The sequence below is a fragment of the Lactuca serriola genome, chromosome 6, assembly GCF_051521515.1.
Source record: "Lactuca serriola cultivar US96UC23 chromosome 6, Lser_US96UC23_V15, whole genome shotgun sequence".
NCBI classification, from domain to species: domain Eukaryota; kingdom Viridiplantae; phylum Streptophyta; class Magnoliopsida; order Asterales; family Asteraceae; genus Lactuca; species Lactuca serriola.
In genome coordinates this window covers 16,212,876-16,231,591 of record NC_136413.1, presented here as the reverse complement: position 1 = coordinate 16,231,591, position 18,716 = coordinate 16,212,876, and positions in this window count along the sequence as shown.

The following is an 18,716-nucleotide window of genomic DNA, read 5'->3' as shown; positions in this document are numbered from 1 at the left end:
ATTTGACAATTAGTCTGAATTGTTTAGACACACATATGAGCTATCTAAGGCAAAGGTGTATATGATTAATAAGCTTGATAAAAGATTATCAAAGCATTAGGTATTAGAAATATGAACTTATGAAATTCAATAAGTAATGTTTTCTGGAAGTTTAGTTGTTTTCTGAATACATGTCAAAGCTACTAGGAGCATAAGTGTTATGCTTATATGATAATAACCATCATTATAGTGGGAGCATAAAAGTTGTGCTTGTATGATTATTAAGACAAGTATTGCAAGTTAGCAATATTAATTATAGAAAACAAGAGTTATACTTTGCAAAGTCGTAAAGGTTGAATAGTTGTTTTGCTATAATTAAGGGAGGGAATATTATTCTTCATTTCAAATCTAAAGGCTTAGGTTGTGGAATGTTAATAAATTTAGTCAAGGATACATAGTGTGTTCTCAAATTTTGATTATGATTATGGCATAGTTCGAATTGTGAGAACATGGCACATAAAATATTATGGCAGAAGATTGATAGAGTATCGTATCTTTATGTAAGACATTAAGTGCTATAATATTTGACCATTCTAAAATTTTCCAAATGTCTAGGGCATTTTGAGGGAAAAAGGACAAGAATCGGTTTTGACTAAAAATATTTAAACAACTATCAAAGGATGATCCAAAGCTCGCTGAGGATTGGTCGCTTGTGAGTAGTTGAAAGTATGGTATTGAATGGACCATATTGACATTATTATGAATAGATAAGATTCTATTAAGAATGAGTTGTCGTATGGCAAAATATGGAAACGTTTCCATATTGGGAGTTGGATATTGAGAATCTATGTCTAGATTAGAAACTTTTATGCAAGAAGGACGTTCAAAGGAATGTAGTTTGAGTGAGAGACATCATATCTATAGAATTGTTTCTAATAGAGATTGGCCAAGTGTTGATGATTTTGAGCTATGACTTTACGAAAGAATCATTGCATAAAGTGTTGGAATCTATCATAAGTAACAAGAATTTAATATTCTTATACTTATGATAAGGATTGGGAGTCGTGAAATGAGTATGATTGAAAATGTGTTCATTTGATCTATTTCACAAAGTAAGGACCGTAGGTAAACATTGTGTGCATGTTGAGAGCATGGGACAAGTGTAGTAATAATTCAAGTAAGAAGTTGATTACCCGAAACAACAAATGATGAGTAATCAATATGGTGATTAAATAAAATGTTTTATTTATACCCAGAGTTTGGGGCCATATGGGATTAGTATTATTCTTGTGTTTCACTTCGCATGTTTTGACTTCCTGAATAATTAAATTGGTTCAGAAGAATAAAATTATTCAAACGGACCACAGTCGTTCATATGTTGGAAGTAGGTATGAATGAAGACTGTCGTGAATTGGTGTGTGGATTGTCTAAAGTGTATTAGACATAAGCAAATGTTTGCTGCAACGTTCATGAGTGCTTATGAATATGATTTGCGCATTGGATTAAACCCACGCTCACTTGGATCGCTTCATGGATTTTATCACGAGTGATTGGTGAGACGATAATATCTTATATTCTTGAAACCGAGATGTGTGAGTTGTATCTTGCGAGTCGGTTACACATTGATAATATGTAAACACACGAGTAACTTGGTGTTATAAAACATATTGTTGTGTGTGATTCGGTGAGTGAGTACAAGCAAGCATTGAATCAAAGTTTATCCATTCCTTTTATCCATAGTGGGATGAAAGCGATATCTGTGGGCCCCTCGATGATTTAGTGATGGCACCTAAGCGCTTGGCCCATCCGCGACTAATTTGATGTGTTCAAATGTAGTTTGTTGTCAGTCGTCATAAATCGGAAATCAGGAAATAGTATAGAGAGAATGATTGAAATCCATGTCTCACGTCTATATGATATCTAGAATGGAGGAATATATGATCCCTTATCTAAAGGACACACTTCTAATAGGATTAGAGTTGACAGAGGTTTTTGAAAGCTACGATCGCAGATCAGGATCTGAAGTTATACGCAAAATAGTTATTAGACTTATCCAAGTGGGAGACTGTTGGATTAGTGTCTAAGTCCATAACTATTTTGGTATGTACTTGACCCGATGGTGCATGGTCCTTTTAGGTTGCCTTCACCAAAGCAACTTGACAGGATGAATTATGGAAGAGAGAGGATTAATTATGATTTATTAATATATTATGAGAATAATATATTAAAGGAGAAATCATATTGTTTAATTAATATTAGTCAAGAATTAATAAGAATTAACTTTGTGGCTAAAAGACATTAATTAAATAAAGGGGACTAGAACTGTCAATTGTGTGATAGTTGAATATTGGGCTAATGGACTCCATAGAGGATGGAGTGGACGAATTCTATGGGGAACCCCATTAGAAATCGTCCAAGGCCTCTAAGGAGGGAGTCCATGGGTTGCTTAGGGCCTAAGCAATCAAATTAGGGTTTCCTTGTTAGATAACCCTAATAGCCTCACTATTTAAGGACCCCTAGGGCACCAAAAACGTGGCCAAGTGATTCCTTAGGGTTTTTACACGTTTTTGGAGTGTCTTCTCTCTTCTCATTTTTCATCCTCTTGCTCTTGGTGTTTCTGAGCCATTAGAGGAGTGACACTTGTGACTCTAAGCTTTCTAAAGCCATTACAAGGAGGATTTGAGTTTGTTATTGATACATAACAATCAAGGTAAGATCTAAAACCCTTTCATACGTTAATATGATTAATTGTATGCTAGATCTAGGGTTTATAGCTTTGGATTTTCAATTGCATGTTCATTAGACAAACTAGATCCAAAAAGCTATTAGGGTTTTCATGTACATCATAGGAATGATGTTTTGCTCATAACCCATCATATAGGAGCTGTTCTTCATCAGAGGTGAGTCTTCTCACTATACTTTACCTAGAGTGGTAATTAGAGTTATGTGAGAGAGCATTTTGTATGTTATTTATATGATGTGATACACTGCATTATTTCTATGTGATTTATGTTATGTACGTTCCAAAGTTTACAGAGTTAGAACCGGAAGGTTCACATAGTTAGGAGCAGAGGGTCCACAGAGTTATAGCCTCGAGTGGCTAATATGTGTTATATGTGGTATTTTGGGGAACTCACTAAGCTTCATGCTTACCGTGTTATGTGTTATGTATTTCAGGTTTTCTTATTTGGATCGCGGGACGACACCAACTTGATTGTACACAACATAGAAGGAGTTAAGAGGATCCTGGATTACCATTTTGTTAAACATGGAGCTATGTTTTGTGATTTTAATAAATGAGGTTTTGTGAAATATGTACTGAGAATTATAATTTTTCAAAAGAAAAATTGTTTTGAAATTTACGGTGTTACAAGTTGGTATCAGAGCCTTGGTTTGAGGGATTCGGATGCAACTTTAGGTATATCTGGACTCAAACTGAGGAATGGAGGAAAATTTTTAAAATAAATGATTTTTTTCTAAAAATGAGTAAGAGTTTCTAAAAGAAAACGAGAAAGTGCAGTGTGTACAATAAGCCAGAGCCCGAGTGATTTCCGAAAATACACTTACCTTATGTTTTATGAGATATTATGAGATATATGCATGATAGAGATAGGCTATGTATTTCATATATTAGGACTAGAGTGACCTGATTTTTGATGCCTTAGCCTAGGAGTTGTTGTTATCTGTGATGCATTTTCGAGTATGTGTTGAGTAAGAGTATCCAACGGGAATCCTTGTAGAGAGGGATTTGAGTAGATGAGTAATCTAGGAGAGATACCTCGATGAGCATTGGTGGAACCTACCGAGAGAGTAGCTAGATACCGCGGGAGGTAGAGTTGCAGAGTTCGGTAATATCTTTTAAGTATGAGTAGAGCTAGTGGAGCTATCACCTAGAGCGGGTTATATGTGGTTATTCAACTCCCGAATGTTGCTTGCTTCGTGCTTTGTGGAACCCCCGATGATGGGAGTCAGCTACCAAGTGAATGTGACGATATTCAGGAGTTAGATGTCTGGCATCATAAGGAGTTTCTCAACAGCTGATGGTGAAGAAATGTGAGAACCTAGGAAGAGCCTAGGAAGTGGCCTTAGTCAGGTGAGTACGCTGAGAGAGTAGAGCATTTTGCTGGGGAACAAGCACGCGTGTTGAGATTGGTGAAGAGGAGGTTGAGCAACTACTTAGGGAATCTGGAGTGGTCCGTGTAGAGAGTATGGGTAGATGTGGCAGGTAGTATGGGCCTGTACTACTGAAAGCAGAGGACCCATACTCGATGCGGGGAGTATTCCAGAGGTTCTAAATAGTAGATCAAGAGGTGATGTCATGGTTTGAGTACCATGATCAGTAGTAGATCGAGAGGTGATGTCATGGTTTGGGTACCATGATTGGCGGCAGAGCAAGAGGTGATGTCATGGTTTGAGTACCATGCTTCGTAGTGGATAGTGTTTGTGCTTTTCCAGTTATTCTGTCGTGTTTGGGTCAATCTATGATCGGATGAGATATAATATGGGCCAGGAGGCAAGGATGAACAAGTTTTAGTGGAACATCCCTTGATAGGGAAATTGAGTTAGCTCCGAGGGATTATTGGTGATATGCCAATAGAGTCGCAAGACATAGAGATGAGTAGGGTCGACACATTATGAAAGAATACGGTATGAGTTGGGTAACCGGCCGATAGCAGAGGTGTCACCTTCTGTGACCCGAGTGGTGCTATTTCTATTTCCAGAGGGAGACATGATAAGGTGTTGAGATTTTAGTTTTTGAGTTGGGGTGAGCCTTGTGGGATCGCACTGATGGTGATCTTCAATTAGAGTATCTGGTAGTAGGTCTGTCGCGAGGGAATGATATAGTTTGAGCAGGTTGTTAGTGGGGACTGAGACGGTCAAGGACCAAGATAAACCCTATTGGAGTATAGTAGCGCATGTGATAGCTGCAACGTTGGACGATCAAGAGGAGTATATCAGGGTGGTGACTCTTATTGTCTTTGATGTGTATAGAGAGTGGAAATGTGGTTTCTGCTCTTATGATAAGGGACGTGTTGGAGCATTGGACGAGGAGGCGAGGATGAGGAGTATCATAGTTCATTATTTACAGATTAGGAGTCAAGGTTAATACTGGACATTTGGAAGGTCTGGTGAGGGTATGATGTGAGATTTTGAATGACTAGGGGCGGTCATGATGGTAAGTTCTGAGGATTTCCTATGAGATTTGGGTATTTGGAGTTGTTCGATCTCTGCCGAGGAGATCATCGAGCGTTGCGTAGCACCTTGCGAGATTGGGTGTGATGTTGCCGGTGGAGACAGTCCAAGGGATAGAGTGTTAGTGCATCAATCGGTGATGGTTCGAACCCTAAGTGGGGGAGGACCGAGTCTTTTGCTTGAGAGGATCAGAGAGCTGTCCGAGAACGGTTAGAGATCTGGATAGAGAGGCCTGCGGTGCGGATTTCTGAGACCAGGGTTACTGTTGGTCAAGGAGAGGTGCAGAGTGAGATAGTGCATGTGGTACGTGTTTTAGAAAAGATTAGTGTCTCCACGGAAAGTGGTCGTTGGTCGGAGACCTTGTGGTACTTTGGATTCCTTTAAGGTTAAATGGTGAATTCGAGGTGGTTGGCTTGCGAGGTTAGTTCGGCGGTTGAGAGTTTCTGGTTCAGATCATGGGCTATTATATGCAGTATGAGAAGGAAAGAACTTGATTAGTCAACCAAATTCAGAGTCATTATGGGTATTCTGGCATGAGCTTTGGGCAATAGAGGAGGAAGTTTTGGATTGTCATCTTCGTGTTTTGAGTCGTTGGCGATTTCTCTGTGTTTTAATTCGGAAGATGGAGTATTCCGGGGTATCCGAGTTCAATGTCCTAAATCTCGGATTATTTTGAGTTTTGAGCTTGAGATTCCAAGTGGGGGTATCGAGTGTCTATGGTTTTGGTGGGAGGCCTTCAGCTATTTGACATCAAAGGGATTTATTTGAGAATGTGAATTGCAGCAAGAAAAAGAGGTTTTGTCGTGACGGTGGTCGTCCGAAGTAGTGTTGCTTAGCTTGGATGGGTGTGTGTGCGCCTATTTATGGGTGATCCGTAAGGCATGAGTAATGATCGCAGTATGGCATCGATCTGAGAGTGAGGTTGTGAAGTGGTAAGAGTTAGCGGGGTGAGACCGCGAAGAGCTGCAGTTCAATGAGTCAGTGATGAGAGAGGGTGTTGTGTTGCAACGTGTAGCCGTAGTACTCACTGGTCAGAAAAAGGGTGTTGTGATGCTACGGGGAGCCGTAGTACTCATTGGTCAGAGAGAGGGTGTTGTGATGCTACGGGGAGTCGTAGTACTCACTAGTCAAAGAGAGGGTGTTGTGATGCTACGGGGAGCCATAGTACTCACTGGTCAGAGATAGGGTGTTGTGATGCTACAGGGAGCCGTAGTACTCACTAGTCAGAGAGAGGGTGTTGTGATGCTACGGGGAGCCGTAGTACTCACTGGTCAGAGAGAGGGTGTTGTGATGCTACGTGGAGCCGTAGTACTCCCTAGTCAGAGAGAGGGTGTTGTGATGCTACGGGGAGCCGTAGTACTCACTAGTCAGAGAGGAGGGTGTCGTGATGCTATGGGGAGCCATAGTATGCACTAGTTAGCGAGAGGTTGTGATGATGAAGCACTCTTGTTTAGAGCATGACACAGAAGAGTCTTAGGCTTGAGTAGCCCTAATTTATGAGTTTTTGGGAGCCTGGTGGTCGGACCAGGGGCGAGACCGGGGTCCCCTCAATGATCGGGAATCATTGTATTCTGAGTAAGTTGTGGACATCGCAATCTGAAGGAATGGGATAAGTGAAGTACGCATGAGTTTCGGGTCACGAATCATGAGTTGAGTGGGTCTTTGGGACGAATGGTTCCTACTTCGGTCCGGACCAAACACTTGAGTCGAGTTGAGTCCGAGTGGCATGTTGGATAGACGAGATGAGATTCTGGAATTAGAGATGGATTCCATATTGAGGGGTATTGTTTACCATCTGATGTCTTAAACCTGTGTAGTTCAGTACTCGGGTGCGGGAAGTACCGCGAGATGCATGGAACTTTGAGCAGTGAACGACATAGGTCAGGGCTGAGTCGACCTTCAGTGGGTGTATAGCATTCACATGGGGTAAAGAGAATTTCATAACTTGTATGTCACTATGGATCGAGGTAGTTATTATGAGAAGGGAGCCATTGAGACAGTTGAGATAATGCAATGGACCTTGGAGGTTCAACGGATGGGTCGAGTTCAGACCTGGTGCTCAATGGTAAAAAGGGGTATGTGAAATGGAGTTGAGGGTTATGGTTATTTTTGTGTCTGAGGACACTTCTGAGCGAGCACGATTATTCTCTTGTGTCTGAGGGTAGAGTGTTGAAAATTCACTGTTCAGATGGGTTAGTATAGCAGTTCAGTGAATGAGCCCTGGTGGGATGTGAACCCTTCCGTTCTTTGGGGCGTGATCCAGATTGTTTGGTGTATTGGTATGAGTGATCAATAGCCAATTGCTGATTTTGTCTTGTGAAGACAAAGGAGCAGAGAGTTATCAGAGTTTGAGGTTCAAGGGGCGACTATCATGGTGATAACATGAGTGGACGGTTTGGCGGCAGGCCAAGCGACTGGAGTTCCCGATTTTGGGAAGGCCAGAAAGGGGGTATCTTAGCCGCAAAGGGTTCGATTTTGGTTATGGATTTGGGAGTTCCTGTTTGGACTCCGACATCCATGGAAAGATAGTGGTGGGATATGAGGTCTTTTTTTCATTGGTGCCTCTTGGGTTTGGTTTCAATCTAAGTGCTGATAAGAAGCGATTTCGAGGGCGAAATCTGATTAAGTGGGGGAGAATTGTAACATACTGATTCAAATGGTCCATGATTAGGGTTCATGGGCCACGAGCCAGGCATGAGTAAGTCTCGGGTTGTGGCGAGTTTCTGGAATCGTAAGGCATCTCATCACCTTTCCGTAGGTATAAGGATCTTTGGAATCGGAGTTATATCAAAGAAGCTATGGAAGTTTGAAGTTTTGGGAAGATGAGTCCCTAAAGTGAGGATTTTGGTAGCGAGGTACGCCGGGCGTACATATGCGTACTCTTAACGTACAGATGCGTGTGTTTTTTAAGCAAGAGCCACCTAGTACGCTGGGCGTACCAGGGGGTATGCGGGGTGTACTAGGCATAGAAGGAAACCCTAATTAAGTGAAGTTTCCCTATAAAAAAAAGAGATAGTCTCATTTCTGGCCACCTTCCTCAGTTATTAAACCCTCTCAAACCCTAATACCCGTTCTTGAGGCTTGTGGTGGCCATGATGAGCTTGTTAGTGTTCTTGTGGACTTTTAAGAGTTAATAAGGAGCACAGAAGGGAGTGAAGTTGAAGAGCAGGCTGTGGATCTGAGCTTTCTTGGGGCTAGAGCACCATTTGAAGGTATAAAGCTCCAATCTTTCCCTCTCTTTTTGTTTTGTGCCTATTAGGGTCCATTTTAGAATTTTTGGTCCCAAGATTGAGGCTTTATGAGTTAATGCACTCCAGAGCTTAGTAACCTATCCTTTTAAGTGTTTCTAGTAGTGGAGAAGCATAAAAATAAGGTCTTGATTGTGTGAATCTACCCATGCATGAGTTATGAGCATTTTAGGTTAAGAAAGTAGGAGTTTTTATGTGTTGTGACCTTATCAGCCATGCAAAGGCTTAAAGTCGATAACTTTATGGAGAAGGAGATGTTAGGAAGTCCAGATCCAAGAGATGAGTTAAGGTCTTAACGGGTTCAGACCCAAAAATTGATACAAGCAAAATTGAGATTACGCCCAGCGTAATCCTAGTACGCCCCGCGTACTAGGCTGAGGTCCCTGATCAGAATTGTGCATGCTTGAGTACGCTAAGCGTACCAAAGGAGGTACGCCCCACATAACCCCTCTGTGGGTTTTTAGGCTAAGTGATGTTTTGGGCCTTGCGTGTTCGGTCTGGAGTTTGGGCTTCATGCATAGAGTCTTGGACCAGCGGAGTGCATATATGTGCTTTGGGGCCCTTGGTTTGGGCTTGCCTTTTTGGCAGGGAATTGGGCCGTGTGAGGGCCCATTTATTATTGGGCTTTGATGGGCCCAATGGGCTTAAGGTATTAATGGGCTGTTAGGTGGTCTATCTTTAGACCTAATCAGTGAAAGGTTGGACTAAGCTCCTAATTGAGATTTATTGTGGGTTTGGCATAGAGTTAGAGTCCGGTGCATAGCAACAGTGATTATAGGAGCTATTCTTTATCCGAGGTGAGTTTTCTCTTTATACTTTACCTAGAGTGGTAATTAGAGTTATGTGACCGAGCATTTTGTATGTTATTTATATGATGTGATACACTGCATTATTTCTATGTGATTTATGTTCTGTATGTTCCATAGTTTATAGAGTTAGAACCGGAAGGTTCACAGAGTTAGGACCAGAGGGTCCACATAGTTAGGACCAGAAGGTCCACAGAGTTATTGCCTCGAGTGGCTAATATGTGTTATATTTGGTATTTTGGGGAACCCACTAAGCTTCGTGCTTACCGTGTTATGTGTTATGCGTTTCAGGTTTTGTTATTTGGATCGCAAGACGGCACCGGCTTGATTGTACACAACAGAGAAGGAGTTAACAGGATCCTGGATTACCATTTTGTTAAACATGGAGCTATGTTTTGTGATTTTAGTAAATGAGGTTTTGTGAAATATGTACCGAGAATTATAATTTTTCAAAAGAAAAATTGTTTCAAAATTTACGGCGTTACAGGTTTCATATCCCATTAAAGCTAATTAGGTTAGTTATGGCCCAATAAGGTCCATTAGGGTATTTTATTTCATTTTAGGCCCATTATGGCCCAAAATGTTAAAATAAATGAAAGTAGGTCCAATTATGGCCCATTTGAGGGTCCTAAGCCCAAAATAGTCAAATTGGAAGCTTATTGGTCCATTGGGCCTAATAAGGAAATCCTAGTCCATAGTGGACTTAAACCGTGATTTCTAGGGTTTCCAATTCTTTTTTGACTATTTGAAGTGTTTGTATAGAGTGTTTGATGGAAAATTTGTTGTTATTGAATAAGCATCATACATGCTTTCACATTTTTGCTTAACAAATGTTATCATTGTTGTTGTTACATGGTATAGAATTCCTAGTTGTGACAGTAGATGCTTTAGTAAGTTAAGCATATTTTCTGAGGTATGTTTCATAACTCCATAACTTTTAGATAAGGATAGAAAATTTCATCCTTAGTCTAATGAAGAGCATTTATTCTACTTGCTAGGTTGCAAATATATATATATATATATATATATATATATATATATATATTATAGTAAGATGTATATCGAGTCTAATGTTATTTTTTAAAAGAGATTTTATTGAGAGAGAGGACTTCAACATACATATTTATTTAAAGGATCGTGTGTAACGTCCCAAAAATAAGATCTAAAATTTTCATTTTTAAATTAATAAAAAACAGTATCCCAAAACATCGTCATAAATCCCAAGTGGAACAAATGTATAAATACATCATAAAATATCAGAGTTATTATGAAAATGTGGAACAATATCGTGTGTGCACTGCAATCAACCTGAGCTATTCTCCTTTGCACCAGAAATAACAGAAACATCAACTGAAAACCGTAAGCATGAAGCTTAGTGATTTTCCCCCAAATTCCACATACTACACATATCAAAAATACAATGGCACCACCTAATGAGTGTAATAGGACCTGCCCACTGAGTATAATGGGCCTCTCCCTAACTTGCATAACGGAGCCCACACACTGAGTGTAACAGGCCTCACCCTAACTCGCACAATGGGCCCCACCCAGCATACAAACATACAAGTATAAAAAGTAATGGCATAGAGAATACCCATTGGGCCTCGCCCACTAAGTATACAACCACATACACAGGAAATAGTCACACAAACATCTAGCACCCTGTATTAATAACCCATGGGTCGACATTGGTGCCTTTGAGCTACTAAACATGGCGAGGAACACTCAACTCAAGCTGCTAAATCACTAGAATAAATCTCTAGATGTTGTTCCGATAAATCCATGTGCTATCAATACCAACAATATCGAATTTAATAATTAGATCTCAACCCATACTTATAGGTCTAATCTATTGGCCTAGACTGTGGTCTAATTCATTTACTAAGAGAGTCCACGCTCTAATTGACAATCTAAGGCCTAATTATGGCCTAATCTTCCAAATTGGGCCCAAGACGCACCATGAGACTAAAATCCAAAGAAGCCTAACAAGCTAGTCCAAGTCCAACACATAAGTCCAGTGGCCCAACAAGGCCCAAGCAATCAAAGCCCAAACAATGGCCTAAATACCGATAATGTCTAATCTAAGCGTATCTGCTGAGTACGCGGGGCGTACTCCGCTCGTATGTTGAGCGTACTCCTTCTAGGGCTAGTACGTGCAACATACCACCTGGTACGCCTAGCGTACTCCCCAGTGTGCCACCCTCACTCCATTAAGAACATAAACGCCTCATCCCCTACTCCATACTCTTAGACCTTGTCTTAAAAGATGACTGATCATGTAAAGTTGGCAACTTTACAAGCATGCACGGCTTAATGGGGCTCTAGAGCTCAAAAGAGCTTAACAAAAGGTCGTAACACATGCATGAGTCAATATACACCACAAAGTTTGCATTTTTATGCATATGTGACCTATAAAATGTCCATATCTAAAGGGTTAAGCTTCTGAAACGACCTTATCTCACAAGGACCAACCAAAAGGGACCAAAATAGCCATAAACAAACCTAAGAGTAGATCTATACAAGGAGTTGACAAGTTAAGGGCTTTATACCTCAAAAGTCAAAAAATGGAGAAGCTAAATCTGGATCTCTAAGCTCTTCTCCAAAGAATGAGTCTTAAATCCCCTTATACCACTTCAGAATACACAAAAACATACCAAAATGCTTCAGAAGAGCTCAAAAGCACCAAAACAAAGGCTAAGGGAAAGTTAGGGTTTTCAAGATATGGAGGCTGGTCTAAAATAGTGTGGAGGTGGGTTTAAGAAATTTAAATAGGGCACAAACCCTAAAAATTAGGGTTTATCCCAAGCTAGTATATGCCCAACGTAACCCCAAGTACGCCTAACATACGTGGGCGATGATGTAACACCCCATTTATTAAATAAATAAATAAATAAATAAATTGTTAAGTGTATAGTAGCCCTGAAATCAATAATTATATAGTAAGGTGTTGGTCCCAGGGGTTAATTGTTAAAATTTTAGAGGTTGGGGTTAAAAGTGCAAGTTCTGGAGTTAACATAAAAATGATTTCATAAGTCAGGGTGCGTTTGATAAATTTTGGATTGAATTGAAATAAAATCATGAAGAGAGGGGTTGATTAGTAAATAATGGATTAAAGTTGAAAAGATTTATGGAGGCAAGGGTTAAAGTTTAAGTTAGGATTTAAATTGAAAACAATTATTGCGGAGAGGGACTATTATTGCCGAAATGAATTAAAGTTTGTTGGAGTCACATGTTATACCCGATCCTCCTTTCCTTCTCGTGAACGAATGTTGCACTAACCCCAATTCCCTACACTTCAGCAGCCGCCACCACCAAGAGCTTCCTTAGCCTCCGCCTTCGGCGCTGTTCCGATCAGACGAAGCCACCTTGCCATTGAATGCCACCTCTCCGTTGCTGCCGGTGACGTAAGGGAGCCGAGGAGTCACCGAGACCGGCTTATACAGCCGCGTTCATCCTTGCGTGGTGGAGTGAAAAACCGGAACCGCTTGGTAAGTCCGACTACAACTCACCTATCTCCTCTTCCTCGTTATGTGCCGAGAAAATGGCGATGGAGACGCCATGGTTGCCGCCGATGGATTTTGGTCTTCATTTTCCCGACATTCCGGCAGCGGCAGTCGCATGGAGGGTGGTTGGGCGGTTATATATCTAGAATATAGGCTGGTGTCGTTGTTTTGTTGATGTATGAGTTATTTTGGGCCAGAAAACCCACCACCACCACCTCAAGGTGGTGGCTGCCGCCATTATCACTATTTCTGCCACCACTAGCCATCATGAGTGGTGGCTGTGTGTGTGTGTGTTTTATTGTGTGTGGAAACGGGTATTTTGTGGATATGATTTTGAATATGGAAGTTTGGGCTAAAAACCCTAATTGTGAATTTGTTGGTTTGGGCCTATTGGGACCCACGTTTGGACTAGTGGACTAAAGTTATGACTCATGCCGATTCCATTGTGTGATGACTTAGTGGAATAATGGACTTAATGGGTTAAGGGAGAAAACTTAACCCCAATCATCATTTCATGTGAAAACCCTAATTTATTAGGTTTGGAGTTGGTCCGAGATGTCTTGGGCTATTGATAGACCATCCAAGAACAAGTATAAGGACTAGAGTATTGGACTGGGCTATAGGATAAGGCCCATTGGATAGGCTTGGGCCCAATTCAGAAAATTAGACCATAAATGGGCAATATTTGGGTCTTGAAGATTATGAGGTATTGGACTTTTGGATTGCCAAGTGTTTGTACCAAAATACATGGTTGGGCCTTTAAAGTAAGATCATGTGAAGGATTTAGGCCCAATTTAGAAAATTAGGCCATAGTTGGGCCTTGATTGATTATTGAACTTTTTAGCCTTTTAGGGTATGAGTTGGGCATTGATCTTGGATCAATCTATGTTAGGGGTAAATCGTCTTTTTTACTCCAAGTGTGTATTTTAGAGTTATGCATTGGAAACCCAAATGGTTAATAAGGTTTTACTTTGATGTTGACAGTATAGGGATCTGTCAGCTAGCAACCAGAGATTTATTCACGGGACTCTAGCAATGTGAGGTGAGTCCTCTTCCAGTAGGAACGGGTCTAAGGCACCAAGGCCGGCCCGTATATGAGATATGTTTGTAGCTGAGTGTGATCGGGCCCTTATCTCATTATTACCAGAGTATAGATATCATTCAGATTGTTGGATTGCTATACTTGTTGTCTGTGTGATACTTGTATGTTTTGTTTATGTATGTGAGTGTGGGCGGGGCTCGTATCTCATTACTATTCGAGTGTGGGCAGGGCTCGTATCTCATCATTACTTGAGTATGGTTATTGTTATGATGGTGGATTGTGTACTTGTTGTTTGTGTGATGCTCGTATGTTCTATTTATGTGTGTTAGTGTGGGCGGGGCACATATCTCCTAGTCAGCAGAGTGTGGGCGGGGCCCGTATCTCCTAGTCAACAAAGTGTGGGCAGGGCCCGTGTCTCCTAGTTAGCGAAGTGTGGGTGGGGCCTGTATCTCCTAGTCAGTAGAGTGTTGGTGGGGCTCGTATCTCCTAGTCAGTGGTGTGTGGGTGGGGATCGTATCTCCCAGTAGCATGTTTATGTATATGGTATGTGGTAGCTTGGGGAGACTCACTAAGCTTTGTGCTTACGGTTTTCAGTTTTGGTTTCAGGTACTTCTGCTTTTAAAAGAGGAGCTCGGGGTGAATGCAGTGCACACACCATCTGTTCAGCCTGGAATGTTTATACTCTGTTATTTTTGACAATTGTTATGACATTTTGAGATACAATGTTTATGACTTTTATATGATGTTTGATGACTATGGTTTTATTATTAAATTTAAAAAAGAAATTAGATTGTATTTTTGGGAAGTTACAAGTTGGTATCAGAGCCTTGGTTTGAGGTATTCGGGCACACTTTCGGGTCTGTCAGAACTCAAACTAAGGAATTGATATATAAATTTTGAAAAGGAAAAATCAACTTTTGTAAAAAGGAGTTTTGAGAAAAGAAAAGGGTTTTAGAAAAAGTAAAAATTATTTTAGAAAGAAAAGAACTTTGAAAAGAGAAAAGGGTGTGGTGCATGCAATCAGCCGAACTCAAGTAACTACTCCCAAATTACCCATACAAGTTTATGCTATGTTATGATTATCAGCTTATTTAGAACAGCATGCTAGATTAGGACTAAGGATCTAGGAATGATGCCTTATATGCCTGTTATATGTGTTTCAGCTTTATAAGAACTGCATTTTAGTATAGATTAGTTAGGATTATAGCCTGAGTAGTATATGCTTTATTATGTGTACTTGATGTCCGAATGCTGCTTGCTTTTGTGGTTTTAGGAGTTCTAGTTGTCTTTCACTAACTAGTAAACGAATATGTTAAGTTACATATTGCAAGGACTAAATAATCTCAGAAGGTTAGATCTAGCTCTATTTCACATCTCTTGTTTGAGTCTAACCGTTGTAGGGTAGGATCTCTCATTCGAAGAATTATCTAGTCTGAGTAATAATATTTGCGAGCTAGCTAAGGGAAGAAAGCTAGGACTTCTTATGCAGCCGATGGCAAGGAGTGGGATGGTGATTACCCTAGGGGAAGCCTAGTATGAGAGTAGCAGAGAGCAGTAGCAGTAGAAGGGACTTGGTGGAGTCAAGGCAGTTCTTGAGGAAAGTACGGATAGGTGTGGAAGGTAGTATGGGCGCGTACTACTAAAAGAAGAGGATCCGTACTCGAATAAAGGAAGGCTGAGATGAAACCAAGGAACTTGTAGTGTTTGAGATCCCTCGAGTAGGATGAGCCTTATGATGATCGGGATGGTTTGTTACCGAGTATAGTGACGGTACGTGTTAGGCCAGATGACAGTTCTAGGGTCGGCAAGGGATCAGGCTCGGACCCTGGAGCCGAACAGATTGATGGTCTGATGAGGGAGTTTATTCCATCTGAGAGTATGCGCAATATCAATGACCAGACTCTTGCGATCTTCAGTATTACCAAGGAGGGTACTTTAGAGATTTGTAATGAGAGGCTGATTGCATTCTTCACTGAGATAGTAGCCATGATACGAATGCGTACATTGATGATTCGTGGGATTCAGAGCCTTTGAAGCTCCATATTGTCATGGGGCTAGGGACCCCATTGCTAGTAGCAGGTGATTGGCATATGTCGCCAATATTTTCGTACCAGCCGTAGTCTCGATAGGGGACACGAATCGACTTGCTTCATGACTCTTGAAGATCAGGGCACATGATTGATGAGAAGAGGTGGGTCGAAAGTTGAGTAATGATGCGGTTGATGCTATGTTATGAGATGACTTTTAGACCAGATTCCGGGTAGAGCGTGCTCAGGCGATTGAGGCGTAGCGGTTGGCGCAAGAGTGGTTAGATTTCTGCCAGGCTATGGAGATAGTGGCAAAGATCACTGCCAAGTCTCGGGAGAGAGATTTTAGTTGGTTCCATAGTATGCAGCAGAATAGGAAGGAGCAAGGTAAGGCATCATGACATACTGCGGAATGATAACAAGTAGGTTGGGAGTATCTTAGGGTGTGAGGCTCTGGATGATATGAATTCTAGAGCCCAAGAACAGGATATTGACTTGGAGCACATTGGGAAGACGGAACCATATCAGTTGCTTATATTGAGGGGTCTTAGGAGGAGACCATAGATTTCGGATAAGGTTTTGAGAGACCAGTGGGGTCAGATTCAGTACAACATGTGCAGGAAACTGCACGATGGAGCCTTTTGTTCCAAGGGTTTGAGTAAGTGTAACTCTGGGTTATCCTCTGTTCGTGTTGAATTATATTTTCAAGTGATGTCATATGCTAATTGCATACCGAGAATTATTGGTGGGCAGCGGAAGGTCATGTCCCTAATTGCGAGTTCAGGAAGTAATTATCGGATCCTTAGAAGTTGTGTGACCTTTTAGATGGGTTAGTATTGAAACACTATCAATAATAAACATGGATTTCAGCAGATTGGTCATGGGATGGTAGGGAGGATTGAGAACCCTTTCGGTATCGTGTGTTGTAAGGCGTTAGTTGAATCAAACTGGCGGAGAATCGTCCAAGGATTCAGAAGTAAGAGCGGTTTTGAAATTTGGATAAGTTCTACATCCTTGTCAAGAAGGAAGAAAGCTCAAGCAGCTGAGTGGATTGAGAATAGTGTGAGTTGGAAGTTCAGAAAGACTTGACTATAATGAGATTGCGTTCTCGGAATGCTTGATAGCAGGGCTTAGAGAATCAGGTTGGGGATTTCAGCCAAGACATGAGTTTAGTTCGGGATGCTAGGTCAGGTGTATGCTCGACGTGGGATGTATTCGGATTAGTAATCAGCGGTAAGACCATGGTCATCGGTTGAATTAGTATGGAAAGTGATGCAAGACTATGGGACAACTGTAGCATTCCTCATGTGATCAAATAGTGTTAGAAATGTTGTAAGTCTGCGGGCGTAGTCGTAGCATTCACCAGTTCATTCAGATGAGTTATGCCCAGGTGGGTCAATTCGTAAGGTCGTGGGAAGGCCACAGAGTGATCGGAATTAGGAAAATGGGTAGGTCGAGCACCCAGTTATGCTCGACAATGATCGGTCGGGTTAGACCGAAAGGGGCAAGTCGAGCACCAAGATATGCTCGAAATTAGCCGGTGGAATCAGACCGAAGGGGGCCAGCTCCCAAATATGCTTGGCAGTACTAGTGTCTTAGGATATTATGCGACAATGATTTAGTTGGGTGGGACCCGAGGGCAAAACCGGTATGATTACAGCTATGCAGGAGGGACCTGGCAGAGATCGTTGGGTCAAGGCATGGGATCGGGGATTTCAGGATTTTTAGAGCCATAGTGATAAGATAACTAGTAGAAACTATGGACAGATAAGGATTGCTTTCTGAGGTCGTGAGGGATGACTGTCTGGGAGCCTTGGTTCAGTAAACACGTAGAAACTCGATATTTCAGATGACCGACGAACGAATTGAGACCAGGGAGGTCTCGGTGGATATTGGAAGGGCAACTAGAGTGCAACACATTGTTTCAGGTACATTAGTGTTTCAAGTAGATTAGTATTTCAGATAGATTGGTGTTTCAGGTAGCTCAGTGCTATAGGCAGTTCGGTGTCTCAAGTAGTAATGGTATTTTAGGATTTCTTATATGGTTAGGGTTATAGATTGCTTGGGTTATGTTAAGTCACCCACATCGAGATAATTTGAGCCTTGGCCAAGTATAAGTGACCTGCAGGGATACTTCGGTTTGTGATCCTGTATATAGTAGGAACCTTGAGTTATCAAAAGTTGAGCAGTCAATTGAGGGGTAAGTGGACTGGGTCCAACGATATTGATTCAGTATGAACGGTCTGTCAGGGAGTCAGACTATCTCTGGGCAACAGATTTCAGACAGAGTAAATGTGATCATGTTGCGAGGAGTTGGTTCCCCTGTGGATTTTAGGGCTTTGTGAAGATTGGTCATGGTTATCCTGAGAAGGCTAGGGTGTGCCTAAGGTTGTGTCCATGTTACTTGAGTAGTTTGGCGTGTAAGGAATGGTAAGAAAAGATTTCGAGGACGGAATCTAATTTAAGCGGGGGAGAGTTGTAACACCTCATTTATTAAATAAATAAATAAATTAGTGTATAGTAGCCCTAAAATCAATAATTATATAGCAAGGTGATTCTCACAGGGGTTAATTGTCACAATTTTAGAAGTTGGGGGTTAAAAGTGCAAGTTCTGGAGTTAACTTAAAAATGATTTTAGAAGTCAGGGTGCGTTTGATAAAGTTTGGATTTAATTGATATAAAATCATGAAGAGAGGGGTTGGTTAGTAAATAATGGATTAAAGTTGAAAAGATTTACGGATGCAAGGGTTAAAGTGTAAGTTGGGATTTAAATTGAAAACAATTATTATGGGGAGGGACTATTATTGCCGAAATGAATTAAAGTTTGTTGGAGTCACGGGATATACCCGATCCTCCTTTCCCTCTCGTGAACGAATGTTGCCCTAACCCCAATTCCCTACACTTTAGTAGCCGCCACC